The sequence below is a fragment of the Aptenodytes forsteri genome, unplaced genomic scaffold, assembly GCF_000699145.1.
Source record: "Aptenodytes forsteri isolate BGI_AS27 unplaced genomic scaffold, ASM69914v1 Scaffold211, whole genome shotgun sequence".
Classification (NCBI taxonomy): domain Eukaryota; kingdom Metazoa; phylum Chordata; class Aves; order Sphenisciformes; family Spheniscidae; genus Aptenodytes; species Aptenodytes forsteri.
In genome coordinates, this window is record NW_008795246.1 from 47,309 (window position 1) to 69,929 (window position 22,621).

The window sequence follows — 22,621 nt, forward strand, 5'->3', positions numbered from 1 at the left end:
GTTGACAGGCTCCCCTGGGTGGAAAACTGTGAGCACCCTGAAATCCCTTCCCTGCAGTTTATTTGTTCCTCTGCTGACCACCAGCACAACCTTCCCCAGCACTCCCTACCCACCTGGGGACAGGCCTCCTGCCCAGTGTGACTAAGGATGACTCTCATCGCCTCTGCCGCAACTTAAAACACAGACTTGTGCTATGGTCTTTCAGTCTGGTCACCACACGAGAGCTTGTGAGAGGACTTTTTTCTCTGAGGGGCATTTTGGCTGTCTCAAACAGAGGCACCGGGGCGGCTTACCAGCATGGTCATCTAAAACATCTTTACAGCTTCTGTATGTGCTCTCAGATGTGAATCAAAGTGAGACAGTCCTTTCCTTTCTACTTCATCCTAGCAGAAAAATAAATACCTGTATACTGAAGGAACTGACTCTGTCTGTAGGTTGTTTAGCAAGCAACCTTCCCCCACCCCTGCCCACTTCCCCCCATTTGTCTAAAGGCCATCATCTCTTTGTGGAATTACTTCTACCGTCACTAATTGCTAAGCTTCAAGGACAATGTTTTTATAATTGGACATCAGCCAAAACAACAAGCGTATCTAAACCTCTCAACTGAGTACCTATTGCCAATTTTACTGCTGCTTAACCTTGAGGAATTCAGCTTTGCTTTGAAACAGTTCATTGTTTTGAGTCAGACTTTCTTCTAATTCCCTTTCATCATTTAAGGGAAAGTTCTGCCAACTCCAAAGAGCTGGTGAAGGGCATAATTGTAATGGATGAATATATCTGATTTCATCACTTACATGTACATTTTCACTCATCATATCTCAAATTTTATGCTCCACAAAATCAAGGTTCTCTAAATCTTTGGATTTAACATGCTATAAGGAATATTAGCTCAGAATTAAAACCAGTTAAGGAACTAGGTGTTTACGAGAGAAAGGCTGGGATGCTGTGACTGGTGAAATCAGTAGGAGTCTTTCTTCTTGACTTTAATGGATGTTAGATTGGGCAATGGGTGGAAGCAAACATAATTGCTTGAAAAGCCTGTGTCTGTCATCAGGACAAACAGTATGAGGTGCATGCTCAGACTGACAAGGAAGCCATGCTTAGATCTGCCGGTTCCCACCCCAGAGGCAGCTTCTATTTTGTGGGAGAGCTTTAAATTCCACTGCTTTTAGTGTAAATGGGCAAAGGAAGACAAGAAAGAGATTAATATCCCCATGAAAACTCATGAACTGTTTATCCAACTCAGAAAGCAAAGCAAACCGCACACACAAATCCTTTCAAGGCTGTTTTACTTCAAGACATGATGTATTGGTGCAATATGAAATTGGAGCAATTTCCCTGACAAATGTTGACAATGATCTCTAAAGATTTCTTCCCAAAGTCAGTGGGAGCAGAGACAGTCCAGAGCACCACACCATCAGGCCAGTTCCCTCTTCCTTGCGTACATCCAATGTGAGATAAGACCTTTACTTCAATACATCCCATGAAAGATCTCCTTGGACAAACTGCCAGTGACATTAATATGATCAAAGCTTGGGTGAAGCTCCCAGAGGAATAATGCTCGGACACAAGAGTTTTCTGGCCCTCAAGGACAGCATGCCCTCAACGGCAAGGAATTCCTCCACTAATATATTACAGCAGTCCCATGTCCTTGCTCCTTTTCAAGGCCTTGGCTTCAACAGAAGACATCGTGCTCAGGCAGGTGTTTGTGCTTATGAACCCGTAACTGTACACAGAGGGATCTGCCCAAACATGTCTGTGATTTAATTGCTTTCTTGGCATGATGGGAAAGCGATAAGGATTTTTCCTGAGCATCAGGAAACACATATTCCATCTGACACTGGTTGAATGTTATGGTAACCATCTCCGTAGTATCTAAATGGCTTCTAAGATTAAAATCTTCCACAGTTCAGAGCTCCTGGAACAGCACATTCTCCTTCCTCATACTTTCTCTCACTGTGTGCTTTATTTCAGGCACTATAGCTGAGTGGAACAGGTCACAAGCATACAGAACATCAGTTGCATTTTATTTTAAAAAATGGGAGAAATAACTTGTCTTTTAATGGGCAAATGAAGATCTATCCTTGAAAAACATTAGACTTCCCCACTCCCAATATTCTCCTGAATACATTACAGTTGTAATCTCTTAGGGACTGCAGTTGTACTCTTTTACTGACGTGAAGTAAATAAAAAGGGACCATTTGAATGTTTTACTAGTGACGCCTGTTAATTCTCTAAGCCAACAGCTGTGCAAGCTGACTGATTATATTTATTGCAATTAATATTAACTGTGCGAATCTTAAAATCCTGCTTCTTGTACCTGTTGCTTCTGTGTAATAAGCACATGCAAATTTGTAATACTCTGCAATTTTTTATGTTAAAAAAATCTAATTCAACAAGAGAAGTGTTCATTATTCCATGGTTATTTCTGAAGTGCATAGAAGAGAGAAATTTGAAATAGCACTTTTTTCCTATCTGTCTTCATGCATTTTATAAATGTTCTTGTTACTGCTGTCTTGATTCAAAATTGATTAAATTGGTATGTAAGGAGAATGAATTAGCCATAATCATGTAGTGGCAGGACCAGAATGTGAACACAGGGTGCATGGTGTTCCCATGATGCCCCTTGAATGCTGCTCCTAGAGGATAGCGATACAAGAAGAAAATAAACGAAGGCGGAAAAGGGTTGAGAGAAAAAACCTGTGCCCATCACCTTGACCTTCAGAGAAAGTCTCAGTCCCAGATAATGCTACAAAGTTGACCAATAGCATGATGTTGGGTCTGGGCTGGAAATATCCACCTTTGGCTAACACCACTATTCCAGTTTACAACAACAACAACAACAACTACTGCAACAACGAACCCAACAGAAAAACAGCATTATTAATGTAGCTATGCTAGCAGAAGGCATTTTTTGTCAGCTCACCTTACTTTACCTGAAAGCTATGCCTCATTAGCAGAAAAATCTCCTGATGCCATGCCCTGTATTCCTACCAGGGGGCTGATAGTACAGCTAAGCAGGCTACTCATAGGAGAACAACCCTACAGCACAGGCAAGGCTTGTACATGGCTCATATGAAATGGCACCATGAAGAGTGATGATTAGTGACAGACTTGGGGGGGGGGGAGGGGGAGATGCAGGGGGAGATGGGAGAAAAAAGCTTTACTTTTTTTTTTTTCTAAAGTAAACTGATTGCAGTTCTAATTTAATTAGCTGATACTGGGGTTAATTCAAGTTTTAATTAGCAAAATGTTCCTACTAATTATAATTCACATTACCATGGAAGGCTGTTAATTGGTGTAATTGACAGTGTTATTAATGTCCATGACTGCTATGGAAAATGCTCTCCATGGCTAATGGGAGCATCCTCTCCTTTAAACGGCTAATCCATTATCTTCTGACTCTCCTTCCCACTGCCATGGCGGCATTGTCCAAGCTCGCTTGTCTGCTTCACATCTGCAGACTGAGTTGCCAATGCATCAGTGACGGGAGAAGCAAGACACAGCGCAGATGACTCTGGCTGGCTGAAGCTGGACAAAGCAGGGGCATGAAGAGGCGGTTAGCAAGCAGCCAGTGCAGTCAAAGGGCAGGCCCAGTCCAATTCTCACAGCAAGGCAAAACACCATAATGTTTTTTCTCCAGCTAAGGCTCAGTCATCTTACAAACTCCTGGAGATTTTTTTCTGCAGCTGTAGTTGGCTGTTGACCCACAATCTGCTTTCAAAATCATCTGTGCGAGGCTGACTTTAACTAAGTGAGTTGCACTCTCAATAGTTTGCAATGATTTGGACACTTCAGATCTGGTAAGACCTGTAATGCCCAGAACACGCTTCCCCCTTGCCCTATTTAGTTCAGTCTTTTCATAAAAGTGAAAGAATGCAGAAACATCAATAGCATTATCCCCCTAGGGAGTACTTACACATACAAAACGTGTTCCTCAAACCAAACATTTAATTGATGATCTATGTAGAAATTAACTAAAATATCTCAGAGGTTCATTTGTATTCACAAAATACAAAATGCAAACATACAGAATTAGTTGTTTCTGAACACTGGTTTCAAATTTTAACAGAATTACTGCCCTCACTGTCTTCTTCATGCTAAAAGTGAATACTAGAGGAAGGAGTAAGTATATCTACAAATCTTTACATTTTTTCTCCTTCTTCTTTTTAATATGGTCCTGATGACTTGGACCAGCCTTTTGAACAGAAAAGGAAAGTGGAGGCTTTAATCTTTTTCTGGTTTAATCCTTGATTATGAGTATTCTTATTCAGTTCTTGCTACTAACAAACATTTGCATGCTTACTTCTTTGTAAATTGTGTATTTAAAAATCAGAGTAAAGGTCTAAATGCAGACTGCTGCAGTTCTCTATTCCTCTACCTGGCTAATGAGCACCTTTGAGTTAAAAACGAAATAAGGGAAAACATAGCCAGAAAGTAGTCCAGTCTTCTGATTGGTAGAGTAAGCTTTTCTCCAGAAATCTTGGAAGTTGAACTAGGTTAAAATCTGCAGATTGACTGTAAATCCCACAAAAGGAAGAAGGAATCAAGGAATCAAATACCAGGCATACTGGTCATGGAAAATAAACCTCAAGATGACCATTCTGCCAAAGGGTATCTGTGCAAAAACCCCAAACATAGGAGTTGCACTTAGTTTTAACAACAGTAAGGTATTAGTGGGCAAGAAAAATAATAAGCTAGATTGCTTTCTCTTGGGAATACCCATTATTAACTGGAATGCAGTTTCTCATGGAGTTTCCTGTAAGAATACATCTTGTTCTTTACATGTTTTCCCTTTCCATTATTCCATTGCATTTGCCATGAATAGTTTGGAGTATGTCAGCCTTTCCACTGTAAAAGCTTTCTTCTCCAAAATACATTCCTGGTGCCTAAGTGTGTGCTCCAGCCTAAACCTTGGCCAGCAGATTTGTGAGCTATGGGTGGGGATTTGTCTAGAGTGAATTTAAAAAAAAATAATAAAATTGTGACTGCTTTCTCTACGTAGTAAAAATAACTGAGAAATTTACGGAACAGATGCTCTGCTAGTGTAAATCAGCAGAACTCTTCCAGTCATAACCAGGAGGAGGTCTGACCCTGCATGTTTAAGTTCTGTTGACTTATGTTATCAAAACTCCTCTTTTGCAGGTAACTTACTATAGCTTCTACAATCAGCCTGACTTGTTCAGAAGAATGAAAGGGTTGGGTAGGTTGTCATTCCATAAAAACTGTGGTTTTAACTGGAAAAAAATTAGTCATCAGCCTTAATAATCTTTTAAATTAGAACAACTCTGTTTTCTATGAAAACTTAGAGAAACAACTATTTTTCCTGAAATACAACTGAATTCACCTCAAAGTGCCCATTTCACATTAAAAATGTAAAGCATAGACATGATGTACCTCAGAAATAATAGCTTGGATTCCTCCTCAGAGAGTTTTCATACCCTTCTTGTAACGGGATGCTAGAGCCTAGTTAGAAAGACTGACAGAGTGTGAACAGAAACAAAAAAAGTAAATAAAATAAACAAAGGCCCTTTTCAATAAGAATGAGTCTAAACTCAAAGGGTTTTCAATATCTTTCCTATTAAAATTCCCATTTGTCAGTCAAGACACCTTCTAGACTCCTAAGCTTTTTGGTTTGTTTTTTCTTCTGATAAATAGCTTGAAAGCAAGTTTCATCATTTTATATTGGACATACCGCTGAGATAACCATGCAGTGACAATAAACACAGTCCTCTTTGTGCATACTCCAGCAAGCATCTGGGATTCATCTGGAATCTGTAGTTTGCATCAGGAGGTAACAGTGGTCCCTCCACATGACTCTAGCTTGGTCAGCATTTTGTTTTCATTTAAGTTGTACGTGTCAACATCTGTCATTTCTTTAATCACCAGAAGAAGAATTCAATTACTATTTCATAAATGAACATTGACAAATAATTTTCCCTTGGGCTCAGCGAGAGAAGAGGGGAAGCGAAGGCTGATGCGTCTCCTTGCCTGCAGAACAATGCAGCACAGCCTTGTAGGGGTTTGCATAAACCATGTGGAAGGAGTTTATGAACTGTGCTTCAGAGTCAGGGATGGTAATAGCCACGCCACATGGCAGTGGTGGCTAACAGGAGAGATTAGAGCCTTAGGGTTGAAAAGCTTTCCACATATGCTTTGCAACTGTCCCGGGTTGTGATCATTACTCTCTGCTTCTGGGTGAGCGGATGGGCTGTAAACTAAACAGAAGGCCCACTAAATCATCATACGAGTGTGCTGCAGAGTAGACTAAAGAGTTCACAAGCCCCAGTATTCACACAGTGGGAATCCGTCCCTCCTTGTGTTGATGCACAAAATCAAGAACATACCTGAATGCAGTACATAATTCTCCAGGAGAATGTTTCCCTTCTTCAGTATCTGTATGTTTCTGTATATGGGAAGCTGCTTTGGTTTTAGGCTACCAAATCTACTGTGGGGCCTTCTTATTTTTTATCAATACTGCTGTTTTCCGAAGAGGAACAAAGCCTCAATACAATCTCATTTCTGACTTATTCCCTGAAACCACACAAGTTCAAATGGCTCAAAACCAGGTAAGGGTCTCCTGCTGCAAGTTGATAGGGGTATTGTGGAACTAAAAATGACACAAGGGAGCTTCACACAAAATCTAGCCCCAGTTCTTTCTTTCCGTGTGCTTGGTGCTCTGCGCAGATGTGTGCACTGCCAGGCGTAGTCGGATAGGTCATTGGGGTCCTGCTCCAAAGAGGTCAGCATCAAAGGGGCATGGTACTCCCCTTGTTCAGCATAGAAGCCCCAACACTCGCAGCAAATCCTTGCTGTAAAACAACAAGCACACCAAAGCCTCGTGCTTGAGGTACCATGTTGTTGAATGGAAATACCACGTGGCACTGCTCTTTTTTAAAGCAAGTCCATTTTTCCATCCCTCTTCCGGGCTTTCACGTGATTAATAGTGCATGTCATTCAGCCAGGCATTGTTTTAAAAAAATAAACTGAACAGTTAATTCTTTCAGTTTCCATGTTTTTATAGAAGTTCAGAATTCAGCAGAATGGTTTCTGAGATGCTACCTTTCAGAGAACTCTAGGCTGATAAGTTGTTTTATGTTGAAACCACATCAGTCTCACTACTTCCCTAAACTGTCATTGAAAAAGAAATAGAAGTAACTCTGGACCTTGCATGCAAAACTCCTTCATTGTAAGGCAGTTGTAAGATGTAACTATATGATAAAATATGCAAGTTCTACCTGTGTGTGAGCAGGAACACAGAGTGCTGTGTACCAATAATGCAGAAATTATGTCAAAAGAAAACACCCAAAACATGTGATGAGGCAACGAAGACAATGAAGATTGTCATTAATCACTGCAAATCAAGGCTAATATACATCAGTGAAGTACCTTTTTGGCACAGCTACGCAATTATTCTAAACCATTTCCCTGGGTTGTAGACAACTGCTCTGCCAATCCATTGGCATGAAGTAAGTAGACACCAAACCAGTTCTTGGGCCAGCCACTAAATGCAATCATCTGGGAGGTAGCTTGGGCTGGGAAAGGATACGCACATAGGAAAAGAGCACAGAAAATGAGGCTACTGAACCAGAGTAACGTGCTTTATGCATTTGGTGAGCTTTGGGGAACAGGACTCTAGTTCCTCATCTCTTTCTCTCAGGAGTCCATGCTGAAAAGGATTAAAGATGGAAAAAAGAAAAAAAGAAGAAGAAAATAGAAATAGAATAGAAAAGAATGAAATTGAATAATATTAAATTTAAATAAATCAAATTAAAGTGGGGATATTGTTCTCTTTATTTTGAGAGAAAAACAATTCAAAGACAGAATCGCTGTGGCCATTCTGCAGTGATACCACACCTTACTTTTGAGTGCTGCTGTACAATGATGCCATTCCTCATATTTTTCACAGCACTTCATTAACCCAGTTGTCATTCCAACAACAAAAGTATGCATTTTTGTTATTAGTGAATCACAAACTCATAAGGGCAGTAAAACTGTAACTCTCTCCACAATTCTCTGTCAGTTCAGAAGTTTTGGGGGGTAACTTAAATGCTTCTACTTCTGCTTTGAATCCACTGTATGTTCAACCCTTGGCATACTATGTTGCAGTATAGCAAAAGCTTTTAATATTATCAGTATCAGATGCTCCTTCTGCTAAAATAATTCCAAATGAGAAACTGCGACACTATGTCATTCTTTTTGTATTCCAGCATTTGTAACCTACTTTGAAAAAGTGTACATGTAAAGAGGTTATAGATAATCTTCCTAATTTGCAATTTTTTTTTAATTTAAATTATATTCTCATTCCTCAGTGGAAGAAAATGAGGAAACAACCTTCTCAGAGATAAGACATGTCCCCACTCCACCCTCCACTCTGTGCTCCCTTCCCAGTGCTGTTGCTGCTTTGGCAGGTAGGTCCCTAAATCACTGCTCCAAAGCTTGACGGAGCTTACGTCTCCTTTGGACCACGAGGATTTTGTGGGCAAATGGGGAAGAGGAGGAAGTATTTGTCATTTGGTGTCACAGGAAAAGTTCTTCCAGTCTGAAATTTCTAGTGGGCTGGTTAGGACCCTTGGAGATGTCACCTTCTCCTGTGCATGGCCAAACCTCCTCTGTAAGGAGCCACATGGGGGCAGGGTGCATAATGACACAGTGAAATGAAAAAAAAGGAAACTTTTTAGAAAAGGAGGACATCAAAAAAGGCATTAGGGCGTGCAGTCTTTTCTACCATCATGGTATTCTCCCCTCCAGGAAAGGACACAATGTTTTGTTTTCACACTTTTTGCAGTTGACTGTCTGTCTTTAAAATACAGTGAGCAAATTCTGCTTTCATGAGTAGCCATCAGCACAATGAAAACCAATGGCATATGATTTCTGTTATTATAGCATTTAATATTTACCATTGTAGCTTCGAGCTGGCTTCATGCCAGACCTTTTAAAGAATTTAGATCTTAAAGAATTAAAGGTCATTAGATCTGCAGTCATTGTTAATGACCTCACAGAATTAAAGGGAGCAAAAACTGAAAATAAGTAATTGTAAGATGACTTTCATGCATGTTACCTACAAGCTGGAAAGAAGGAATATTTATAAACAAGCACTTTTTTGGCAGAACAATTGCCATTTTCTTTGCTGTTAATCCCGAAACTGGGGGGGGATAGAATGTTTTGCCACCCCTCCTGAAGTCTCCTCTGCAGGCCCAGTGATGTGTTTTTGGAACAGCCGAGTCAGTTTCCAGAGAAGCGAGTGTGAAGCTAGAAATTCGAATTAAGACTTTACAGTAGGATCTCATAGAGGAGAGCCATGGGCAAGGAATAAACAAACTCTGAAATGTACATTTTCTTGGGTAAGGAGCACATCCATTCAGCCTGCTGAGAGTCCAATACAAGCAAACAAATCACTGCTGAAATCCAAGGGCCGGGTCTTAGCCCACTTAAAATCATTTTTCCAGGGGTATTTCTGCTTCAAGACGGGGCAGGTGGTAAATTAAAACTGCTGCCCACACCTAATGCTACATATCCAAAATGACGTTTGCATGCTTTGGAAAATACAAGTGAAATCCTGAATTTTTTAATTTTCATAGCAGCCATTTCTTGGACAAAAATTAAAGTGGATGTCTCGGGCTGAGCTCTCACCAAGTCAGTGCAAGGAGCGTGTGTTAGCAGGACTGTGTTAAAATCAAGCTCTTGACCTGGCAACACATCTTTTCCACAGCTTAAAGCAACTGACTGCACATGGATTGGAGGAGTTTTGCCTGTGTAAAGCAGTGACAGAGAAGCAGAAGATTAGCTGACAAAATTGATAAAAACACATTTTATCACAGTTTTGTTCTGGTGTTTTTTTCAGGAGACACAGGGTTGTAACTCAGGAGAGCTAACTTCCACAACATTCACACACTAAATTGTACAGGTACTTTTGCCAAAATCAAGACAAAATTTCCAGATTTTAAAGTTGTATGGGTTTTTTTGCTGGAAAAATCGAAGTTTGAGAGAGAAAAGAACTCCTAGTCTTTCTGGACAAGAATTGCAAACAGAAAAATCTTAAGAACAATCAAAATGTTGCAAATTTAAACAAAACTGGATTTTCAAAAACATACATTCACAAGAAAAGCTTTAAAAAAACCTCATGATTTATCTTGGGGTTTTTTTTCAAGTTTGATTAACTTTTTTCAAGTTTTTAGTTCTCAGAGGAAAGTACAGGTACATCAGCCTTGCCAGGATTAGGACCAAGGCTGCCTTTGACCCATTTGCCTCCGACCAGGAGTAATGTATTTTACTATGGGACCCTATCAGTGTTTGGTGTTATTAGCCGTGAGAAGCATTGCTCGTGTCTGCTCTGCAGATTCCTGGTTTAAAAGAGGATGATGTAATGCGGCACAGCAACAACCAACTCCTTTCCCTGCAGTAATTTTACCCCGTCTCTGTGAGAGGGCCACTTTCTGAGAGATAATCTGTCCTCATCACCACCAACACCAGCTTTGTGCCTTTTATTTTATTTGCCTTGATGTTCCACTGGGAAGGTTGGTTCAATGCCTACATTTCTGGACCAGGACCAGAGCGGTCGGCTTCCAAAGTGACATCTCAGCTAATCAGGAAATGGAGCCGGCTCAACATCTGGCTTTTATTTGAGAGTAGCTTTGCATCTGAATGGTGAGCTCAGGGAGTGGAGACAGCAGCAGGACTTTGATCTGCCACCGCTTAATTGTGCTTGGATTACCAAGGTCGCCATTAATGTCAGGGGGGATCCAACAACAGCTTTGCACTAAGGGCTTCCTGCTTGAAATTCCTCTGCCTTTACCGGACTTGCTGGTCACCAAACCATGGTAATGACGTATTTCTGTGGCTGGTATCAAGGTACCTGAGGTAACCTCCCTGAGAGCTGAAGATATAGTTAAATGGCTAAAATTAAGAGTGGGAGCTACACCATCTACTTCCATGAGGTTTCTGCATGCACAGAGGTGTGGAGGATGCTAGAGCGCTTGTCAGTGGGTGTGGGATCCAGCTTATTTCTCACCTTGGTGCAGGTCATCTTCATCCTGATGAATATCAGTGAACTCTATCTTAAAATGGGGTGAATGAATGGTGTTTGGGGCCAGTCCTTTAGCTGGAATAAACTGGCTGCTTTCAGCACTACCAAGAAATAATTTGTGTGCTTAATATCTGTTGATGGTGAATCTGGACAGCAAGAATTGCTTCACCATAAGCACTTTAAGCATCTGTTGGTACATTGTGTTTTTTCTAGCATGTATGTAAACTAATTATCCACTACTGTTGAATCACATCTAAAGACCCTTGTCTTGTCTTAGAAAATTTAACTCTGGAGGATTTTTTTTTTTTGCCCAGTGGAAAGCAAACTGATAACCAGATTCTTCTTAACATTATACTATTTTAGCTGGTTTTATTTACTTAAATTACTCTTAAACATGCATACGTAGAAAACCTGAAAGTCATCTGCTAGTCACAAATGTTTGCTCAAAATACAAAAACATGCATATAATATATTTCTTTAATCACTGATCTGAATGCTTCTGATTTAAAAACAGGTGAGAAATGTATCTAAGGAGCTAAGTGACAGGTGAGAATGGTTGAGGATGTTGGCAGTACTAATCATTGAATCATAGAATCATTTAGGTTGGAAAAGACCCTTAAGATCATCAAGTCCAGATGTAAATGGGATGTGGCCCAGACCTCTCAGTACCACAACACAATCCCTGGCCATAGACGAGCATTTCCTGGACTGTGAGGAGGAGGAGGCAAGGGGGAGACCCTCAGAAGAGTTTTCCTCATGTGACAGATCCGTTGGTCTTTGGACCATAACAAGTCTTAGTCTGATAGTGCCCGAGGTCCTGCTAGCTGAGCAGGCTTCACTGGCTTCCACTGGCGGACAGCATATGGCAGATCAGAGTAGGTAAACATAAGCAGCGCCTTGATTTCAGGATCTAGCAGCAGTCTTAGCGTGGAAACTTTCTTCTCTGTCTGAAGGAGGATGGGTCCTGGCTTCCCTTTTCAGGCTGTGCTTCTGGGTGCAGATGGAGCCAGAGCCATCACTTTCATATCGCTATGCAGTGCCAGCATTTATCAAAACCAAGCACTGAAAAGCTAGGAAATTAATACTTAAGGGCATTATAAATCTTGATGGAGACTTCATATAAGCATTTTGCTTTTATTGAGTGGTTAAGAAGTATAGGTTTCATCACAGCACACATGGAGCAATGGAGAGCAAGAAAGAATGGCTCATCAGATTATTAAATTAAAGGAGAGAAAGGCTTTAGCCAAAATAATTTATGCTTATTTAGTTTATTATTTAGATTTATATAGGAGTTTAACAAAGACATCTAACCCAGTGTTCCAGGCACTTTTGCTCCATAGTAAGGAGAAAAAGAAATAAACACAGCTGTCCTCCCTGAAACTAAAAGAAAACTGTTATCAGTGCCCTGGTTCAGCAGCAGCTTAAAGTTGAGCACCAACTTAAGTGCTTTGCTGGGTCCACGGCAGAACTGGAGTGCTGATTTTCCAACTTGAGCAATGTTTATCTATTTTCAAACTATTCTTTGAAAAGGATTTACTGCAGTCACAGTCTTTAAGTATCTTAAAAAAAAGAGTATTTGTCCATCACCATGTCAGGCCTCAGAGAAGGATTTCATTGTATTTATTACCTTTGGAGTTGTTTTCACCTCATTTCATTGATTTATAAATTTTTTGCCCACTAAGGGGATGATAAGCATCCAACAGCTCATTTTAACTTGCAACAAGCACATGTTTGTGAGTGCACATCATCCAGGAAAAGCTTGTTCAGTCACTTGCACCTAATCAAGAAACAGAGCTAAATTTAACAAAACAAAAATGGAGTGGAGGGCAAAGACAGGCTGAGACTTTATCTGGCAGGAGAACCGAAGAGGTCTTTGGAATGGTTTCAGAAGGTTTCCATTAAGAGAGAATAGCAAGTACAGAAAGATTGTTCATCAACAGCTTTTAAAAGCATCATTGTAAAATGGATGGTCATGATAAATAATGGGGAAAGATTTGTGCAAAGGGAGATTTAAGCAAAAAACTCACACCAAATGTTGCTGTGTAGGAACAGAGGCGAAACATTCAAGAATATCTCACTGTTGCAAGCTTCAAGCTAACGTGATTTAGCAGCAGTGTAACTGTCTCACAGTGGCTGGGAGCTGCCGCCAGACATTCAGTACTGTATATTTTTCTTCATGTTATTGAGAGTGAAAGGTTAGACAGAGGCAGGGTTTATAAAAAGCAGACTTTGCTCCAAATATTTTGTTTAACCTTCATAAAATATCCCCAGCTTCAGTGCAGAATTCCAGGACTGGAGGAAGGAGAAAATATGAGGGATATTTGCCTTTCAGTTAGTACATTTATTCTGCCTTAATTAGAATTCCTCTTTTGCCAAATGACAAAAAAAGTTTTAATTTAGATGTAGTAACACAGCAATAACCCCTGCCTTATCAAGGCAGGCGATTGGTGTGGTATAACAGAATATTCCAGGCTCTTCAGAGCTGAGGTAATGTTTTTATATGTCACTGCCCTGTAGCTCGACATACCCAGGAAAAGTTACTTGGTTCTTTTATCATCTCACAGTCCATGGCATTTGGCCACAGTGAGGTGCTGTCGTCAGCTTTTGCACAGGCAAGCAAAGTCACCATAAGCGTTAGTCAAAAACTGGGGGAAATTATGAAGTTATTTTCATTCCACAGTTTTTCAAAAGGAGATTTTGAGTTGCTTACCAAATAAAAAACATAGAGAGGGTCTTGTCTGTTGTTGTTGGGATGCTTCTGGTGCATTGACGTGCAGAAAATTAGGAGATGGAAGATGAAAAGCACTACATTTTGACTTCCAGCTTTGGCCAGCACATGAAAATTTTGAGGGAAATAAATGCCAAATTTAGAAAAACTGTGTTTGTGTCTGGGTGTGAGGTTTTCATTCTTGATCAGCTGCAGAAAGAAGCAGCAGCAGAAAGAAGAAGCCTCATCAAGTTTCTTCCTTTTTTGCACTGGCTTGGGAAGCTGTTTCATCTCGCTCTCTGTTCATTCCCACTCTTGCCCTTCACCCATTCCCGGTAGAGAGGATTGCTTTTCTCCGCACGGCTCTTGTACCCCTCCCCACATCCAAAAGCACGCGGTCCGGTCCCTCTGTTCTTGCTGCCATGTGGATGCTTGGACCCATAGGTGCCTTCTCTAACCAGCCTTTCTCACCCTTTGGGGTTCCCCAGTCACTGGTTGAGGAGGGGCACTGGGGACTGCAAAGCTGCTCATGAGCGATGGGACTCGTGTCCCATAGCAGACTGGGTGAGTACGGAAGTCACCAGACTTCAGCAAATGGAGATACCTGCAAGCAGTGAACAGCATTGTCTGAGCCATGTAAATTGCTTAATGGTTCCTAGACAGAGCCACCACTGTGGTCTTGTAAAACAAAAAGCAAGGCTCACAGAGAGATCAGTCCGGTCTCAATTATTTAGTGGTGTATGTCGTTTGAACAGTGTCCCACACCTAGGGTACTCATTGATTATTGGAGGCAGTTTTAAACTTATACATTATGCTGTATCGAGACGGAGATTATTTTTTTTTCTTTTTTGGACGGGTATTTCTGACTTGACACTGAAAATTTGCTGTAACAAAATAGATGACATCACAGCAGCACTTCTGTTTCTTTGTTTCTTGAGATCTTTGTCTAACGAGAAATAACTGATTTACAGTGCGCAGGGAAAGAAAGATTGCTGTTGCATTATTTATTCATGAAAATGGTGTTATAATAATATGCAGAGAATGAAGCAGATATTAAATTAAGTCCGCGAATTTTCTCCAAACTGTGCGTTGTATAAATGCACTGTTAGTGAGGCTGTAGGAGGACTGCACTATAGATGAAGAGTGCCAGGGAGAGAGGACAAACAAAGCAGAGATAGCAAGGGAAAAATTAGTTCTCCAGTCCTAAAAGTTGTCATATAGGAGACCAGGCAGGCCACCGTAAGGTTTAGGTTAAAACCTAAAACATTCTGCTGTGCTCCTGCCATTGAAGAATAAACACTTCACCGTTGTATTGGTCACTTTGGTCGCTGTCCTCAGTGAAAGAGTCACAGAGCTTGAACCCATGTAAGCCTTGTGATATGCAAGGGGCCCACCCCAAGCCTGGAGAACGTAAGGAGTCCTCCTGTAGACTACGGACAGGTGATGTCCAACACCTCTCCCATCTGCACTGCAAAGGACTAGATGTAGCAGGGCTTGAAAAATGGGAGAGACAACATCCCTTCCTTTATAACTTCGTATTTGTAGGTTAATTTTTAAAAAGCAAAATGACACCTCAGTGCTCTTATTAATGAGAATCAATCTCTATCTTCTGGAGCTCACACTCTATTCGTAGTGTAACAGGAACAGTGCAGGGATGGTGAGGCTTCCAGAAACAATCTCAGTGTTCAAGCCCTACCTGCAGCCCCAGGCAGCGAGCTCACGGGCAGAGAAAATTCCAAGACCTCTCTGACTTGGAGATCCCTTTCCAGAACATCCAGCAGTTACTGCAGGAAACCCGCCTCCTTGGACACAAGCCTCAAAACACTTGTCAAAGCCCTGTACAATGTCAGGTCCATGGAAAATGACCAGAAAGTACAACTGCACAGTGTTGCAGGCAGATAGGAGGAGCATGTTGCCAGTGTCCCTGCAGCAGTAGATGTTTTTTTTTGAGTATGTGGGCTATGTCCTGTCCTGTTCTGAAGCACAGGACAAGAAAAACAGACAGTAGTCCTGGCTGAACTGAGGGAGGAGGGGGATATTTCCTAGTCCCAAAGCAGTCTGTCAGCTTAATCCTAAATGCAGGAGGAAGATGTGTCAAGAAGCTACCTAAGAAATCATTCTACCCATAAGACCGTGATAGGATCTTATACTCCTCCTTTCTCTGTGACTGTTCCCTGTGCTGCAGAGGAGGGAAAAAACTCTTCTTATCCAGAAGCCAGGATCTGGGAGGCAGGAGAGGAAAGAGTGATTCGGGAGGGAAGGAGGGAGAAGGAAAAGAGAAGACAGCTCTCTGGCACTTAGTAGCAGAAAGCAGAAGGAGTCGTGCTTTGTTGCAAATCTTTACCTTTTGCCCCTTCCTTTTCACGCTCTTCTCTGCAGCAAGTGCAAGCTGTGCCCTGTTTATTTTTGCTGGTCTGATTTATAAGGAGATGGCATATAGAAGTGGAAATCTTTTAGTTCAAGCCAGAGGGAAGGATTTGAGGGCTTAGATACACTGGAAAAGCCATATATGGTAAAGGCTGAGGGATTTTTCAAGCCATTTTTAATATCTTCTTCATTCTCATTATTTTATATATATATATTATTTTATATATAGTATCAGACTCTCTATATATAGTATCAGACTATATATAGTATTATAGCTATTATATATATGTATTTATATACATACAGTATCAGACTGATGTTTATTATTGGTGAATCTTTTGGAGTGAGGAGGCGCTTGGGCTGTGAGGTGTTATCAGAGGACACATTCCCCTCCGGGTCAGGTGAAGACAGAAGGTGAGAAGGGTACCAGTACATGGTATGTACCCACCGCTGCAACACCCACGTGGTAACTCAGACGAAACACACCAGGATGGAAAAGCAGATGAAAGTGACAGAAAGAAAGTCTTGAAATTATGTAACTCAGAGAAACATTTTCCATTTTGGGAACAAAGCTTTCTAGACTTGGCTGTAGCCTTTAAAGATATGCTATCTCAGAAGAATTTTTTTCCTCTCTGATTTTTCATAGCAGTAATCATGTGCATGGGCAGAGGGAAGGAAGGGGTAGCGATAAAAGAAAAATTGCACTCAATTTACCCTCAGGAAGGAATTTGATTATAAAGTAATGAAATGAATGTTACCCCTGAGTGATTTCCAGGCAAATTTTACAGATTAGCGTTATTCCCTGTGAAAATGTTGGTGATTTTGTGCCTAAGCTTACAATAGTTGGAGACTGAGAGATATACTGGCGTGTGCTACTCTTGCAACTTCACAAACCTAGCAATCTTCAAATTTATGAGGAGCTGCCTGCTTTTTATTTCATTTTTTTCATCCTGCTTGTGTTTGGCAGTACGAGTTTGGGAATGCATTCCCAGGGGCATCTCCCAAAGCAGTAAATGAAAGAGAAGAAATGAAAAAAATAAGATGGGCTCTTGTCTTGCGAGTCTAGCGTTTTATGTCTTACATGCATTTCAGCAGCCTTATTCTACCCTCAGCCTTCACATCACAGCTCAGCTTACCTTCCCCTCCACCCACAAAGCCCATAAGACTGAACCTTTTATTTCCCTTTATAATATTTCCCTGCATTGCCCATGCCACTGGTTTCTTCCCCTCTGTGATGCTTCTATTTCTATCTTGGATGTTATTCATTGAATGAATCTGGTAACAGTTAAAATCAGATATCCGTTGTCATAGGACCTACATAGTGTGTAGTGAGAATTGGCCTGCTCCAAGCAGCTTGCTACTGAGTGAGACAAGCAGAGACTGTATGAGGGGAAAAGATATACTAGTGTGTTCAACTGAGGGTGCATGATTGTTAAGAAAATAGCTCAGGGTCATCCGGAAAATTATAGCAGAGCCAGGAACGGAATTCATGTTTCCTTATTCTTTACTAGAAACCCATGCTTTCTTCTCCATATTAGCAATTTTCCATAAGCTGTCTTATAAAACAAATGAAATGTGTAATTCAAAAATACTGCAGGAACTAGATGTTTAGGAAATGTCTCCATGAGGATGACATATTTTTTTCCTGAAATACAACTAGAAATATTAAATTATACAGGCCTCATTAAACTTATTCTTTATAGGCCTCTTCTATAAGGTTGAAACCACTTCTTCTGTATCCACTACTGAGAAAGGCATGATTATGTGATTTCATACTTACATCAGAGAACACCAATTTGTGATTTATTTCCAGAACACTTGAGTATCTTTCAAAATAGAATAGGATAGCAATAGCCCTTCTTTATAGCCACTCGGTGTTTTTTCCTCTTCAGAAAAAGAAAAAGAAAAATTACTGAATTGATAGTGAGCTATGAGACTATTCATTCCTAAAGGCTGAGAAGTGATAATGCAGCAATTTTGCCTATGAATTTAAGCTTTGTCCTTTCCTGTCATACAGAGGATTTGAGACTGCAGCCAATGCTTAGTTAATGGTAAAGCAAGGATCTGCCTCACTACATGTTTAAAGAAAACAGTTATAGAATAAATATCCAGGATTTACACTAGACAGCCAATCTCCACTTGACATCATGAAATAACGAGTTTTGTAAGGCTGGCTGCTTTTTTGGTATACTGAGCTGACATTTACAGTTCCCACTTCTGTAAAGAAGCCCGCATTCCCTGCTATATTATCCTCATGTGCCCATGTAATGTGGTAAACTTTGCTTTTGTTTAAAAGTTAAAGGTCTTTCCCTGATCTCAAGACATCCTGGCCAAAGAAAGAACTAACCTCGTCCCTCTCAACATGCTATGCTAATTCAGGTTGATGCTTAGGGAATTGGTCAAATTTAGTGCCGACCTAGTTAGATCAACTTGAGTTCTGGCAGGAGAGTAAATGCATATGTGTTTTTAATTAATCCCCTGCCTAAATCAAGGGAAAGGATATTGCATTTTTCAGCAGAATTGCACCACACAGTGCTGACTGCATATATTTAACAATTCTTACTCATGTAACTGAGAAAAGCCATTGGAAACCTTCCAAAGCTCATGCAGTTTTTGCCTAACTCTGTTTGAACTCCCCTCTACCTAGTGCAGGGCTGGGGCATTTGAGCTGGCAGCCCCAGGAGGAGATCGGTACCTGCAATCCTGGTAGCAAAGGCCTGTTCAACAAGGAACTTTGCATTTATGGAGTATGTTCCCCTGGGTATGGCCCCAGTGCAATCCAGCCCATCAAACATCATGAGTAATTCCATCCCTTCCTGTCAAAGACATCAAGCATGTGCTTAATTTTCAAGTTAAGTCCTTGGTAGGAAACTAGGGATGTGTTAAAGTACGTCATTGAAATGGTCACCAGACAAGGTCATTATTTAGTGTTGGCAGAATGTATACATCACTCTTTTTTTTGGACTATGTTTTGTTGTCTAGCTTTTCAGCAAACAGGTTAGTCCTTTTCCTTTTTTTCCTTTTCCTTTTCCTTTTCTTTCCCTTTCCATTCCCTTTCCCTTTCCCTTTCCCTTTCCCTTTCCCTTTCCCTTTCCCTTTCCCTTTCCCTTTCCCTTTCCCTTTCCCTTTCCCTTTCCCTTTCCCTTTCCCTTTCCCTTTCCCTTTCCCTTTCCCTTTCCCTTTCCCTTTCCCTTTCCCTTTCCCTTTCCCTTTCCCTTTCCCTTTCCCTTTCCCTTTCCCTTTCCCTTTCCCTTTCCCTTTCCCTTTCCCTTTCCCTTTCCCCTTCCCTTTCCCTTTCCCTTTCCCTTTCACTTTCACTTTCACTTTCCCTTTCACTTTCCCTTTCTCTTACTCTTCTTTCCCTTTTCCTTTTCTCCTTTTTTTCCTCTTTCTTTTTTCTTCTTTCTTCTTCTCTTGTCTTTCCTTTCTTTTTGTCCTACTTATTTTCTTTTTAAGGATTTGGTCAGAGTTTTGTTTCTCCAACTTCCTGATCTGTTTAGGAATCAAATGACTCTTTAAACATGAAGCCTTTCAGGCCTTTTGATTTGGCTAACCACAGAGGTCAGTTTTTCATTTATAATTTAAATTATTCCAGATGCTAGCACAAATGAGAATTGCAAAGAGATCGGTTTTGACATGCTCTTCAATACAACATGTGGTTACAATTTATAATCAAAAGTCACCTTTCCCAGGATAGCTTGGATTGTGGAGGTCAGAGCAGGTAAGGTATTTATTTCTTGGTTAAGATAGTAAGAAGTGCTAAGGGCTGATTTGCAGTGTCTTAAGTATGTAAATCTATACATAGGAAGAGAAAGAAACACAGTCATTAAAAAGGCAGCAGTCCTATCAGGGATGTTTTCCTGAGTTCCCTCACTGTTGGAGAACAGATGAACAGAAGAAGGACTAAAGGAAAGACAACCTTGCCAGACTACATGTAAGGAAAGCCTTTGAGAATAGAAAAAGTGCTCCAAGGGACAGAAGAGATGCTTTAAATCCTTTTCTGCTAGGCAAAGGACAGTCATCCAGACTGAACTTTCGAAGTTACTAAAACTCCATAGTCTTTGCTTTATCATTTTACCTTTACAAACCACTAAAAAATAATATTCCCTGTACAGGAAACAGCCCTTTTACCTCATTCAGTGTTCACTGAGGTGAGTAAGGCACAAACTAGTGACTGACTAGACAGACCACTTCCCTGGCATTGCCCCTGCCCCTTGCTTGTGCTGGAACATGCAACCAAAAATAGTCATTTTTCTTTGCCAGGTTAGCTCTCTGACAGATCAACTCCTTGAACTGGCTTATGGCCCGCTTATACAGACTGATGAAGGAGACTGCGAGGAAAAACTTTGCTGTATGTGGAAAGACAGGGCAGCATGTGGCAGCAGCAGGCGTGGTTTAGACTGATTTCAAACTTGCTGTGAAAGCAACCCCTAGGTACATATGGGTGGTGGTGTTTCACAGCACTGCTATAGAGAGGAAAGCTTGCGTTCAATATTCCTCAACTTTTCAGCCTTCTAGAGTTTTTCCAAAGCCTACATTTCGTCAGAGCAGGAGACACTGCTTAAGATGTTTGTCACAAGACTTTGACCACAACTCTTTGTAGCAACTTTTTTCTCATTTAAATTTTTTTTCCCCCAACACGAAGAGAAATATTCCTTGCAGGAGGTGGAGTTCAGTTATACAGTATAAACGTACGGATTAATAGCTTAGATGCTGATGTGATTAAGTTAGAGGTAATGCACACCATGTGATTTTTCAGCGTATTTTTCTACTTTGTGCTGGATTGTTTCAGAAAGCTCTTGAGCAAGGAAGTCTTTACAAGAAGTGGTGAGAGAAACTATAGCAGATAAAAATAATTTAAAAAAAAACCCCAAACAATAAAAAGAAAACTCTTGGGTTTACATCACCAAGATGAATACAAGTAGCTACATCAGGTGAGACAACTCTTCTCCCTCTCCATCCCTCAGTACTATCTCCGAAGCCATGAGCACACAGAAAAGTAGCCCCTTGCTCTCTGCCACAGCCTGGACATATAGAAGCAGGAGCTTATTTGGAGAGTGACATACTTGAATCCATCCACACTGTGCCACACCAAAGATCTAGCTTCTTCCGTATCCTGCTTCCAGCAGTCACTTTAAGTAGGTACCTGGGAAACAATATGCACAGGCCAAGTATATACGACACTTCTCTTTAACACTCTGCCAGTCCCCAGGTATTTCCACTTCAGGGTTTTTCCTGCACTTGCATGTGTTTCTGTGTATTTAGTTAACCCTAGTGCCCCTTGGGCCATGTAAACCTGCACTATGGCAGCATCCTTTGGCAAGGAGTTTCACAGACCTGTTGCCTGAATAATCATCTCCCACTGTCTGTTTTTAACCTGGTTCCCACTCTCTGAATTTGATGCCCCTTCGTTCTAGAATTGGACGACAGTGAACTCGATCAGCCCCTCTCTGGTATTCATGATTTTATAGATAGATGTCCACAATATCCCCTAAATTTCTCTCTTTTGCAGGTTGAGGTGTCCCCACCTACTTAGCAGTTCCCTATACAGAAACTGTTCCTTATCTTTGAACATCCTTGATTTACCCTGCCCCAACTCCATTATATCTGTTCTGGGATTACAGTACCAGAATTACACACAGTATTCAAAGGGTGAGCAAAACACCAATTTCTTCAATAGCACTATGATATCCTCTGGTTTGTTCTTTGTTCCTTGCTAGCTTTTGGCTTGCCTTTTTTTGACCACTATTTCACACTGAGCTGACATTTTCTTGGCACTATCTGTCATAACTCTAAGACCTCTCTCCTAAGAAGTCATCATCCACTCAGAGTCCATTATTTTATGTGGAAAGCTCAGGTGATATTTCTCCTTGTGGAACACTTTATGTTTAATCTCCCTACACTGAATTTCATGTTGGTTTCTCATGCAATCACTCAGATCTTTCTGCAGCTCTTCACACTCAGCCCTTCTACTTGCTACCCTCAATGTCGTCATCCTGCAGCTCACCCCCTTTCCTGGGTTGTTTATGAATACACTGGCTAGCACAGATCCCTGCATGACTTCTAATAGTTTGACCTCTCATTTACTTATTCTTGCCAGAAGCTTCTCTTACAAAATGGCTGCGTAGTTTCCTTTAAACTTTGATAAAGATTATGAAATAATAGAACACACATTTATATGTATACATATAGCTTGAAAAGAAAAAGAAAATGGCATTTTCCATTTTACAACAGCAGCAGCATGCTAGCTTTTAATGAGGTCAAGGCACAAATCCTCAAGCCAGACTTCCAGTTCATGGTGTTCTTCAGCTTGCCCAGTTGTAATGACCTTTCTGTGTAGTTCAAACAATTACTTTAAAGCTTCTTGCCATGCCATAGTAATGAAAAGAGAAATAAATAGGATTCCCATCTGACAAAAACCTGTCTGTTCCAGTTGGGTACAATAACTCCCCTTTCAACACAGTGTTTTTAAACATGCTGACCAGGTACATTTCTGAGGGTTACGTCTGGGGGGAAATATC